Source organism: Rhinopithecus roxellana, chromosome 3 (genome assembly GCF_007565055.1).
Source record: "Rhinopithecus roxellana isolate Shanxi Qingling chromosome 3, ASM756505v1, whole genome shotgun sequence".
Lineage (NCBI taxonomy): Eukaryota > Metazoa > Chordata > Mammalia > Primates > Cercopithecidae > Rhinopithecus > Rhinopithecus roxellana.
The window spans coordinates 162,056,325-162,069,425 of NC_044551.1; the positions used below are offsets into that span (position 1 = coordinate 162,056,325).

The 13,101-nt window shown below is 40.4% G+C and overlaps 1 pseudogene; it reads left to right on the top strand.

The window, feature by feature from the left end:
- Positions 1–2,195: 2,195 nt before the first annotated feature.
- Positions 2,196–3,401, top strand: LOC104672966 (annotated as a pseudogene).
- The last annotated feature ends 9,700 nt before the right edge of the window (positions 3,402–13,101 follow it).

A 13,101-nucleotide genomic window follows, 5' to 3' on the forward strand; every position in this document is an offset into this window, starting at 1 on the left:
ATCTTTATGTCCGTGTGTACTGAGTGTTTAGCTGTCACTTATAAGTGAACATGCAGTGTTTAGCTTTCTGTTCCTGTTAATTCACTTAGGATGATGGCCTCCAGCTGCATCTATGTTGCTCCAAAGGAGATGATTGCATTCTTTTTTATGGCTACATAGTAGGAATCTGTATTTTTAACAAGATCTCTTGGTGATGCTTACACAAGGCTAAGGTGGGATGCCACTCCCTAATGTACACACAATTGTAAAAAATAGAAAAAAAAAATGTGGAAAAGTTACACACAACTTGTAAAAAATAGAAAATTTCCAAAAATGAAAAACATCACCATTGCAGGATCCATGTGTCTGCCACACCATAAGGCCTGAAATGGTTAAAATTTACTGGTGTTTCCTTCGATCTCTGTCTCTAACACACACACTTGTCTTTTAAAGTAAATTTCCCACTTAATCTTTCCTGCACTGATCTGTTAAATATTTGAACTCGATTGTTGAAGTGATAATTTGAAATTTGCATCTGGTATTTAAGATCTCCAACTGAATAAATACCATGCTGTTAATCAAACAAATTCATTGTGAAAAGGTAAAAACGTGCTCTGTATTAATTTCAGTAACTATTTCAGGCACTCGCCAACAAATAAATACCCAGTGTAAGTTAATCATCTAATCCAAAGTTCCCAAAAGTTCACAATCAAATAAACCAAAACCCCAGCAATGATAGATTCTTGTAATTATCTTTATCACATTAATGTCTGTGTATAATTACCCACAATATAAGATTATGTGAAAACAGTCAGCTCTAGGACTGGTTCCCAAAACAAGAGGTGCTTTATCTTATAAATTAATAACAACAATTTGCACTTCACAGACCTTTTCATCCATTGGTCTCATTGCAAAGACGAATTAATTTGATTGTAACGTAATTTTCTGGAACAAAAGCATCATCCTTGAGATTAAAAAATGCATTTAAGTCATTGTCATGAGAATCCATTTTTTCCATAGTTTCTGTAAAAAATGTGTTTTCCAATTATAACCCTATCCCTTAACTGCATTAAGAAGCAAAGAGAAAAATGTCTTTGTAGAAAAAATTATTTCATAAATTTCATTTATTTATTATTATTTTTAAGACAGGGTCTCACCCTGCCATCCAGGCTAAAGTACCAAGGAGCTATCTCAGCTAACTGCAGCCTGACAGCCCAGGCTCAAGCAATCCTCTCGCCTCAGCTTTCCAAGTAGCTGAGATCACAGGTGTGCGCCATCAAGTCCAACTAATTTTTTTTCACTTTTAGTAGAGGCAAGGTTTCACTATGTTGCTCAGGCTGATCTCAAACTCCTGGGCTCAAGCAATCTGCCTGCCTTGGCCTCCCAAAGTGCTGAGATTACAGGCTCATGGCCACCACGACTGGCCTATTTTGGAATTTTAAATGTATCTCCGGTGGGAAGTAGGACTGTAAGTCAAGCCTCTTCGCTATAAGATCAAGGTTCTGTCCACAATAACACCCAGAGAATGAGAAGGATGTATGGAATGTTTCAGAGAACATTGAAGCCACAGCTACTGCACATGTCTAGGAACTAACTTCTCTATCCAATTAGTCTTCACTCACAATGTCCCTTCTGAGTCCATAAGGAGTTTTCTACTCAAAACATCCTCCTCTCCTAAATCTTTCCTGAGTACTAAGAATTAGGTATCAGTCTCAGTACTTGACACATTTCTTACCCTTAAAACCATGGAGGTCGACTTCCATGGATTTATTGAAACTAAAAATAACGTCTATATATTAACCATGTAAGCAAGACATATGTTGTTTAACCTAAAGGATTCTTGTTAGAGCAAGGATACTATGCCCATCAGCTAAAGGTAAGTCCTCACATGACGTTCATAAGACTAGCTGGGCTTCCTAAGTATTTTCTCCTCCATACATGCCACGACGTGATTCTGTACTCAGTCCCTGACACCACAGCCAGCCCAGGAACAATTAATTAGAAGTTGGAGGTGCTAACAAGGGGACATATAATCCCTGACTTTGGCAACTCATCAATTTCTTTGTGTGAGTCTATTTTCTTAAGAAAAAAAAAAAATTTTTTTAAATGAGTCACCTGCTCTGTTGCCTGCCACCGCTTCTGGGGCCCGAGTGGTTCACTGCACTAGGAAGACAGATTCCAGACACCAGGAACTCGCGCCTCCAATCCCAGACGCTATGTTCAGCAAAGGCTCCGTGGTTCTGGCCTAGTGGTGGCCTGGACACCTCCCACATCCTCATGTGACTGAAGGACAAGGCTATGTCATTGCCTACCTGGCCAATATTGGCCAGAAGAAAGACTTGGAGGAAGCCAGGAAGAAGGCACTGAAGCTTGGAGCCAAAAGGTGTTCATTGAGGACATCAGCAGGGAGTTTGTGGAGTTCATCTGGCCAGCCATCCAGTCCAGCACACTGTATGAGGACCGCTACCTCCTGGGTACCTCTCTCACCAGGCCCTGCATCAACTGCAAACAAGTGGAAATCCTCCAGCGGGAGGGGGCCAAGTATGTGTCCCATGGCGCCACAGGAAAGGGGAAGGATCAGGTCCGGTTTGAGCTCACTTGCTACTCGCTGGCCCCCCAGATAAAGGTCATTGCTCCCTGGGGGATGCCCGAGTTCTACAACTGGTACAAGGGCCGCAATGACCTGATGGAATATGCAAAGCAACGTGGGACTCCCATCCTGGTCACTCCCAAGAACGTGTGGAGGATGGACGAGAACCTCATGCACATCATCAGCTACGAGGCTGGAATCCCGGAGAATACCAAGAATCAAATGCCTCCAGGACCCAGCCAAAGCCCCCAACACCCCTGACATTCTCGAGATCGAGTTCAAAAAAGGGGTCCCTGTGAAGGTGACCAACATCAAGGATGGCCCACCCACCAGACCTCCGTGGAGCTCTTCGTGTGCCGAACGAAGTTGCGGGCAAGCACGGCGTGGGCTATATTGCCATGGCTGAGAACAACTTCATTGGATGAAGGTCTGAGGTATCTACCAGACCCCAGCAGGCATTATCCTTTACCATGCTCATTTAGACATCAAGACCTTCACCATGGACTGGGAAATGCACAAAACCAAACAAGGCCTGGGCTTGAAATTTGCTGAGCTGATATACACCGGTTTCTGGCACAGCCCTGAGTGTGAATTTGTCTGCCCCTGCCTTGCCAAGTCCCAGGAGCAGGCGGAAGGGAAAGTGCAGGTGCCTGTCCTCAAGGGTCAGGTGTACGTCCTTGGCCGGGAGTCCCCACTCTCTCTCTACAACGAGGAGCTGGTGAGCATGAACGTGCAGGGTGATTATGAGCCAATTGATGACACCGGGTTCATCATCAATCCCCTCAGACTGAAGGAATACCATTGTCTCCAGAGTAAGGTCACCGACAGATAGATCCCTGTACAATGAGGAGCTGGGGCCTCCTCAATTTACAGCGCCCCCAAGTACAGGTGCTAATTGTTGTGATAATTTGTAATTGTGACTTGTTCTCCCCAGCTGGCAACCTAGTGGGGCTGCCAGGACCCAGCTTTGTTCCATGATCCCCCTGAAGCCTGCAGACACCATCATCGAAGGGAAGGGTGCGGGGCAGCTGTGGTGGAGAGCTATACAATTACAATTAAAAGAAAAAAAAGCCTGGGTGCGGTGGCTCACACTTGTAATCCCAGCACTTTGGGAGGCTGAGGTGGGTGGATCATGAGGTCAGGAGTTTGAGATCAGCCTGACCAACACGGTGAAACCCCGTCTCTACTAAAAATACAAAAATTAGCTGGGCATGGTGGTGAGTGCTTGTAATCCCAGCTACTCAGGAGGCTGAGACAGGAGAATTGCTTGAATCTGGGAGGCAGAGGTTGTAGTGAGCCGAGATTACGCCACGGCACTCCAGCCTGGGCAACAAAGCAAGACTCTGTCTCAAAAAAAAAAAAAAAAGAAAAACAAAAACAAAAAAAAAGAAGAGTCTCTTGAAAAAGATTTGCCAAAATAGGCTAGTACTGTGTGATTAAAAAGAAAAATAGTGGGTTAATACAATAAACATTTGTGTCAGCATATCTGTGGGTCAGAAATTCAATAGCTGCTTAAATGGTTGGTTTTGGCTCAGAGATTTTTCAAGAGGCTGTGCTCAAGATGTCAGCTCAGGTTGCCACCATCTGAAAGCTTGAATGGAGCTGTAAAATCCATTTCCATGATGGCTAACTCACATGGCTGTTGGTGGCAGGCCGCAGTTTCTTAACACATGGACCTCTCCATAGGTCAGCTGGAGTGTCTTCATGACAATGTAGCTGGCTGCTTTCTGGAGAGAGAACAAGGAGAAAGCCTTATATACCCTAATGTTAAACATTACACACTTTCACCTCAACCATATTCAGTTCATCAGAAACAGGTCACTAAATACAACCCACAGTTAAGAAGAGGGAAATCAGAGCCCATCTTTCAAAGGGAAGATTAACATTGTGTTGACATATTTTAAAAACCACCACAGGGTCTATTCCAGGCTTTTGCTGTATTCTGCAATGCCTGCATTACAAGTCAGGGCAGCTCCTAAAGATGATATACTTTTTTTATTTTATTTTTTTATCATGACTTTTGACATTATTATTTTTATTTCCACCGGTTTTTGGGGAACAGGTGGTATTTGGTTACATAAGTAAGTTCTTTAGTGGTGATTTGTGAGATTTTGCTGCATCCATCACCTGTGCAGTATACACTGAACCCAAAAGATTATCCACTCTAAACTGGATATAATGCTGATCTTATGCATGTCATTAACAGTGGCCTATACTGAGGGAGAGAGTCAGGAAACAAGAGACAATGCAAGGCACTATGGTTCCTTTTAAGGCTTTATAAAGTGATTTAAAATCTGCACTGGCAATTTCAGGACAGTTTGTATAAATAAGTAATAGGGTTACACAGTTGCACCTCTCATGGACAGTTTGCCTACTAAAATTGAGTCTCAAGTGCTTCAGAGGATATGCTAACATTGGACAGTCAACCTCCAAATCCCCCACACTTATCTGAGCATGTTCAACTTTACCGTCTTCTTCTCTCTGCTAAGCTGAAGTCAATGTAATGACGTCTTGGTGGAAGAGTGGAACAAGAGTGGCTAAACTATTCCCTGGATGGAAAACTAAAGAGAGAAGGTGTCTCCTTGTTCCTATGAGTCAGGACATTTAAGTCAAACTCTGCTAAATATTCCTCTATGGATCAATGGAGGAGACATCAGCCCCCAAAATGAATATTCTTCGGCGTCCACTGTTTTTGTGGCTTACTCTGCTTGGATGTTACTCCCAGAATGTTGTATTCAGGGAGTAATGTAGAAACCTTTCTCTCCCTCTCTCTCTCTCTGTTCCCCACTCTCTCTCCCTGTCTTGCACACACACTCACTTATGCATATACCATCCGAGCTAATGTATCAGATTTTTTTTAAGAAATTGAAACTTTTAGAACACTAGTGTCTCATGTAGAGGTTGATGGAACCATAATATATCCTTAGTTATGCTGACTGACACCTTTGTGAGGTGTCTAGCATTCCCAGAGTACAGAAAGTATTTTTTCAAAAGTAATAATGATGTTGATAATGATAATAAAGTATATATTATGTTTCAGAAGTTGTATTAGTGGCTTAGGATACATTCTCTTATTCATTTATCACAACACTGAGAGGTGAATAATATTATTGTTATGTCCACTTGACAAATGAAGAAACTGAACCTTGAAATTCAGTGGCTTGCCTGAGGTCAGTCAGCAGATAAGTGGCGAAGTAGGGCTTCCAACCCAGGAAATCTGAGGCCAGATTCCACATTGGTACCTAGCACTGACTTTAGTCAGAATGAGTGTCCCAGATGATTACTTAGTAGAGAAGCGAATGGATGAAGAAGGAAAAGAGTAAGGTCTTGTTGAGTCTTTCTCTCTAAACAGTATCATGGCCGCCAATTATAAGGCTTGATCACTCATTATTTGGACATATATTTTTGTGTCTCAACTAGACTGGCAACTTAATGAACAAATCTTGTCTCATGGGATTATCTATTCCCTCCAGGGTAAATAGAAAATTCTGGATAAATTAACTCTATAATAGAAAAAAACTTCATGTGACTCAAAAGTCTCAGAAGATTATATCACCTCTTCATGTTCAGTAATTTATTCTTTATTTCTGAATTTCTTAATCTACCAAATAATAATACCCACCTCTTAAACATTCATGAGTATAAAACTAAATAATATACATATTAAAAATAACATAATCTATCATGTAATAGGCACTCAATGTAATTCCTCATTATTAATATTATTACATATACAAGTTTCCATTGGTCCAAAATAAAATATCTAGATATGGATATATATATATATATACACACACACATACATATATATATATACACACTACTACTTCTGCTATTTGAAATGACTACCATTTATTATGTATTTCATATCCTGCATGCATTTTAGACAGTGAATCTTATATATTACTAATTTTAACAATGAGACTCTGAGGCTCAGAGAGGTCTGCCAATTTACCCATGATCACACTGCTAGAACGGGCAAGTGCCAGAATATGAACTTAAATCTGTGTGATTCTAAAGCTAGTGCTATCTCCGCTAAAATGAAGGACATAATCTGAACCAGGTTCTCTTTGTCTGCTTCTCTCAAAATGTGAAGTTCAGATTTTAACCACATATACATGGTATTCCAGGTAGGAATTTTGCTTGTTTCTCATTGCATAGGCAGGCCCTTACATCCTATCCTGAAATGGAACATTGTTTTCAGAGGAGAAATTCCACCTTTTTTATGAGGCTATTGATATTGCCACGCTGTCATTTCAAAGAAGATAGACTTGGAGAAGGCAGTCACCACAATCCTGTTGGACAGTAGCATTCCTCACTGATGTGAGGAATCTAAAATCAAAACTAGAAAAAGGTAATTTACTCTCATTGACCTACAACTGAGAAGACAGAGCAGACTTGCTTCTTAAAAAAGTAGTTACTGGCCGGGCGCGGTGGCTCACGCCTATAATCCCAGCACTTTGGGAGGCCGAGGCGGGCGGATCACGAGGTCAGGAGATCAAGACCATCCCGGCTAACACGGTGAAACCCCGTCTCTACTAAAAAGACAAAAAAAAAAAAAAAATATTAGCCGGGCATGGTGGCAGGCGCCTGTAGTCCCAGCTACTCGGGAGGATGAGGCAGGAGAATGGCATGAACCCAGGGGACGGAGCTTGCAGCGAGTCGAGATCGTGCCACTACGCTCCAGCCTGTGCCACAGAAGAGACAGACTCTGACTCTGTCTCAAAAAAAAAAAAAAAAAAAAAAAAAAAAAAGTAGTTACTGACCCAGCATTTCTCAGGACAGTCATGGAAAAGAGAAAGTCCATTCAGGTCACAGCTACCTGTCTTCTATGGCAGTAAACGTCCTTTCTATTGTAACAAAGGGCACCTAGTATTACTCCCTAATGAGTAATCACTATGAAAGCAATTCTGTTAACAAAGGCCAAAATGTCAGTTTCTTACCAGCTAGCCTAAGCATTATGTATAATTAATAACTCCTCCCTTTTCTTAAATCAGATTAACAAAACAAGTGTGTTTTTAAAATATAACCAACCTTGGGATCTGAATAGGACAGGGGTAGGGGAAGCGTAATGTTTACCAACCACACTGCTTTCAGAGTTTTTACATTTATGTTTATGCTACTTTTCTACGAAGTGAGTGGAAAATAGATACCCTTTTTGAATACTGATTATATTTACATTGAGTATTCTTAATTTGTTATCAGTAGTGGAAGGTTATATGTAAGAAAATATAAGTTATCAATAATTTTTAATCATATGGCCTTCTGAAATCCACTCATAGATACTTAGTAGCTTTACTTCATTTTCCTGACTCTTCTTATTCTGATAATTAAATCAGAAATATACTATTAGCGATATCAAGTATAACAACTAACAACTATTGAGTGCTTACTCTTGCCCAGACACTCACAGTCTCACTTACTCATCACAAAAACTCCATGAGATAGGTATTATTATTTATTCTGTTTTACAGTTGAGAAAACTGAGGCTTAGAGGTTTTAAACCAACTTGCTTAAAAAGTCCTTACTCTTAATCAAAGTCGGAGTAAATACTTCATACCAGGTATGTCAGTCATTAGTCTCTGCCCTTAACTACCACACTAGAGTACTTCCTCATAAAGAAAGGAGAAGCCCAAAGCGGTAAAAATGTTGCATTCTAAACATGTCTGATTTGGTCAGAGTATTTCCTAAAAAGCATTTCAACTCCCATTTCCATTTTCTTGGTGGCCTAGTCCAACCCAAGAACTTTCCTTGGTCTACAAGACAAGAACAAGCAACTGCAGTAAGAATTCACTTATGCCATCTATTCCATGAATACTTACTGAAGACCTAGTCTGCATCCAGATCTGTAGACTAAACACTAAACAAACATTGTCTCAAGAAATAGTCTACCCAGTCAGTGCACAAACTACATGTAGAAGCACAGAGCTGGACATCTGCCTCAGAATGATCCAGTGGAAGTGTCATCACAGCTGAGACCTGAAGAGGATGAGGGTATTTTCCAAGGCAATGTGTATTTATATGAGCTGTGGCCTCAGTACGTCCTCTTCTCTCCTCCAGATTATTAAGACTGGTCCTCTTTGTGGATTTTGCAAAATTAAAATAATTCCAACCATCTATCAGTTAAGTAAAAAAACAAATGTAATATTTTGTATCTAAAGGAAATGTAACAGGACCATAATATTATGATGCAGGAGGTGAAGAAGATAGATGCACAACTTTCAGTGACCTTAGCAGACTATCAGCATTTCACTGAGCCATTCTCTTTCTTGTCATTGCTGCATAAATATGTATGTAAAAGCATATATAAATACACAAGTAACTGAGGGCCACTCAGCCCTTCAGAGTATAGAAAGGAAAGAAGGTCACAGGCCGATATTCTTATGGTAAGGTGACAGAGCCCCTCAATCCTGTGATTGTAGCATGTTATTTTATTTGAGTAAGGTGTATAGTTGTTGGAGAATTATATAGCTGTCACTCAAAATGATGTAATCTACTCATTGGTCAATCCAAGCAGTAAGTACTTTTGCTCCTCCAGTTGCTGTCAAGCCCACAGGGAGCGCTGAAGTCAACTACTGTCCTGGCTTGAAGACCTCAGGGAAATAGAAAATTGGGTGCTTTCCTTGCAACATGAATTGGCACTCAAATGAGCCCTGGTGGGGATGGGAAATTAGGATTAATGAGAACAATGCGTCTGTGTTCTTTTGCTGAAACATTGGTTCATTTCTCTTTCAATTGACACCCAAGATGATGATGATGATGATGATGATGATGATGATGATGATGATGATGATGATGATTTTACCTACAAAGATTTTCTTATTAGGGAAAAAAAGTGGCAGATTTGCCATCCTAGAGCCTGCTGAATGACAAATGCCACATTTATATGTGTACATAGGATAAGATGGTAAGCTTTGTAAATGTTTCCTAGCAGGAAACAAATTCCAGGCAAAGGGAAGAGCAGATGCAAAGACAACATAGTATGTTCCTAACTTTGAGCAGTATTTTGTTCTGGTGAAGAATGTCAAAAATGTTTAGAGGACTAAACAGGAGCCAGTGCACAGGTCATGTCAAGAATTTTGGCTTCAGTTAGCTGGTCTAATTAGATCATGCTATTTAGAGTGCAGTGAGAAGTTTCCTAAGAGAAGGTGCTAGTCCACTATCTGAGAACTTGAATGAGTGGCTAGAAGATGCTTGACCTCAGATTTCCATAGGTTCTGTCTTCATTGGCATTGAGGAAGAATCCTGAAAGGTGCTGAGTTACCAACTATGGTGCATAAATGGTTTATGCTGCCCTAATAAGATTACAAGGAAGGGATCTTCAGTGGTAGATTGCATTATCATTTCCTCTCCATCCTGTAAGAGGATGACACATCCTCGACCACAGTTGTGTCTCTTGCAGTATCCCTGCCCTGAAAGGAGTATACATCCTGTAAAGGAAAATTTTAAATCTCAGGACCTCCCAAACTTCTTATGCAAAAGGATGCTTGTTTAAACCCAGAGGAGGCTGAGTCATTGCAGCACCCTCTTCCAAAGAAATAGCTGTTACTAATGCTGTGCATCAGCAAGATCCTCATGGAAGGGTAAAAGCCTCAGGCATCTGCAAAGGGATGCCCCTACAGATTATTCACAAGTAAATAAATTGCTGGCCTCCCATAAACAAGGACATGCCAATTGTAACTTTAGGTCTACAATCTAAGTCTAGCTCTTAAAACCCACATTAACAATGTTCATTCCAAGCTTATTTTCCCAAATGCAGAACAAAGTCAAAACTCATTTCTTCAACCTACCCAGAGATGTCTGCATAATTTATTCTTTTTTATTCCTTTTTTTCTCTTCAGAAATTTACCTTATCTTATGGAAAGTGGAGTTTCACAGGAATGCAACTATTCACCTTACTGCCTACCTGCCCCTCTTCCTACATGCCTTCCTCACCTTTAAGGAAATGTATAAATACCAAACTTCCTGAAAACCTCTTTGGAAAAATAGCCACAGTTATGTCTGTGGCACATATTTTCCTCAGATGCATTCTAAAGCTGGTTTAATGAACCTCCATAATTGAGAGATGCCTCAGTCACTCATTTTGGTTATCAGTCCCCACTGTGTTGATGTTGGATTTGGCCTTGAGATGTGCTTTGACCAGAAGAATGCGAGTGAATGTGACATACACATCACCGTGAAAGTATTAGGAGGCATCACTTGTTTCTGCCAACCCTCTTGTTCTTCTGTCCTCTACCACAAGAACTGCATGTTCCAAATTGGGTCTGCTCCTTGAACCTATATCCTGCCATGCAGCAATGAGGAGTTGCAGAGCAGAGCCACAGCAGCTGACTCACAGTCCCTACACATAATGTAAGCCAGAAATACACTGTTATTCTAAGTCACCAAGACAGTGTGGTTATTTGTTACTGCAGCAAATCTGCGTAACATATCTTCTAAGACAGCTCTTTAGATTTCATTGCCAGCCAAACAGGAAAATAACAAGCAAAACAAAACAAACAAAATCCTCTGGGTGGTATAGCTACATATGCCTATGGCTGAGCTTTCATCCCATGTGTCAATTCCTATGATTTTGTAATGGTTTTCTGGAGGGCTATGTCAAGAATGTTTGCGTAGTCATTTCCAATCTCAACAGGGAAAATTGGCATAATCAATTATTAATGTCTGCCACGAGCATGAAATTGAGAGGTGGTGACACAGATGACATGTTTGCTGGTCTAAAGCCAACTTCTCTTATGCTTCTAGCCTTTCAAAGAAAAAAAATTACGTTTTCCCCTGTATCCATCATCTTTTCTGGATCCTTCTAAAGATTTGTTCCCTCTCACAGGACTCTCACACCTCTGGTTGCAGCAGCAGACAGTGTGATGGCAAATGAGGCTGGACTTTTTCTACCACTGATAATAAAGGATCAGCATAAATACTTACTTTTTTCTCCTTGAATGACCTGTCCATATGCTTCCCCATCTGATCATTCCTTCCTACGCTTCTGAAAGAAGTGATCAGTTTTACTGATCCTCTAACCAGTCTTACACAAAATACATACAGCTCTTCACATGGCTGAAATGAGTATGGGTATCTTCACAGAACCCCAACCCTGGCAATCCTACTAGCTTGCTCAGGGTTAGGCTGGAACATAAAACTGTGGACCAGCGGCATATTTCATGTGGTAATCAGGCACCTGGCATATGCCATATTCCTTCTCACAAAGACCTACCCTCCAATAACCTCTCTTACATTGCTAGAGCGCCACCTAGAGCTCACTGTAACAAATTTGGTTCCCCAAGCCTCCCTATTAGCTTGCTGTGAAAAGGGCCACATTACAGAAGAGAAGGAGGACAGAAGAGAAGCAATTTTTGCCATACATTTCTGTGTGCTAGGGTGCTATTGTAGGAGATTAAATACTTCACTCATCCATATAAGGTAATTATTATCCCCATTTTACAGATGACAGTAGTTTGCTCAACAAACAGAGCCAAGATTCAAAACCAGGACTTGCTGACATCAATGTGGATGTTTCTTCTATTATTCAACACTTCCAGCTCTTAATTTCATTCAGCACTCCTAGATTTCAGGACGTTCTATGACTCCCCCACAGAATATGTCAACCTCAGTGAAGAAAATTTGTCTATGTAAAACCTAAATGCATTTATTTAGACATTTCCTATCGCTACTTTTCCATGCCTTTTTCTCCTATGCCAGATATGTACTAAGCATCTGTTGAATAAATAAATGACTAAATGAATGAAATGGTTTTCTTTCCTTGACTCTTTTCAAACCCTTTTCAAAATTCACATACCCAGAATAGCTACACCCACACCTGACTACTCTGTTACTCTATATTCCCACCTTGTGAGAGGTCTCCCCTGTTATGTCCCCACTATCCTACAAATGACCCTCGTATTACCACACTCCATACATTTCTAAGAATGAAGTGATTAAAATTACTTAGGACATTGCCTATGCAAATGAAAGCCTACACAAAACCACTTTCCTTCAATAAAGAATTCACATAATTATCTGAATCATCAATTATGTGAATCATCATTTATTTATCTGCTTTATTGAGCTTAATTTCTTAATACTGGCTTATATTAACTAACGTGTGGGTATCTGTCTATCTGTCTCTATCTATCTATCTATCTATCTATCTATCTATCTATCTATCTATCTAAACACACACACATTAATGTGAATTTTTCAGTGACATACAGTTAAACATCTGAAGTATTTTTTTCTGGGACTATGTGCACTGTCTCAGTAAGAGTGTGAGCTCTACGAGGGCAAGTGCCAATTTTAAAATTGTGTTATAATCTTTTAATTCCCACTGTAATTTCTTCAGCTATCTCATTAAATGTTTATGACTGACCAATGATTCCTCCTCTTTTCTAGCTATTCTCTAGCAATTCCTTTGAAAGAAATACTAATGAGCAACTAAATGTTAAAAAGGGGCAAAAGAATGTGGAGCAGATTTTCCCAGAAGGTAATTATGAGTGCCTACAATGTTCCGGGAATCACTTGGGGTGATGGGAAGA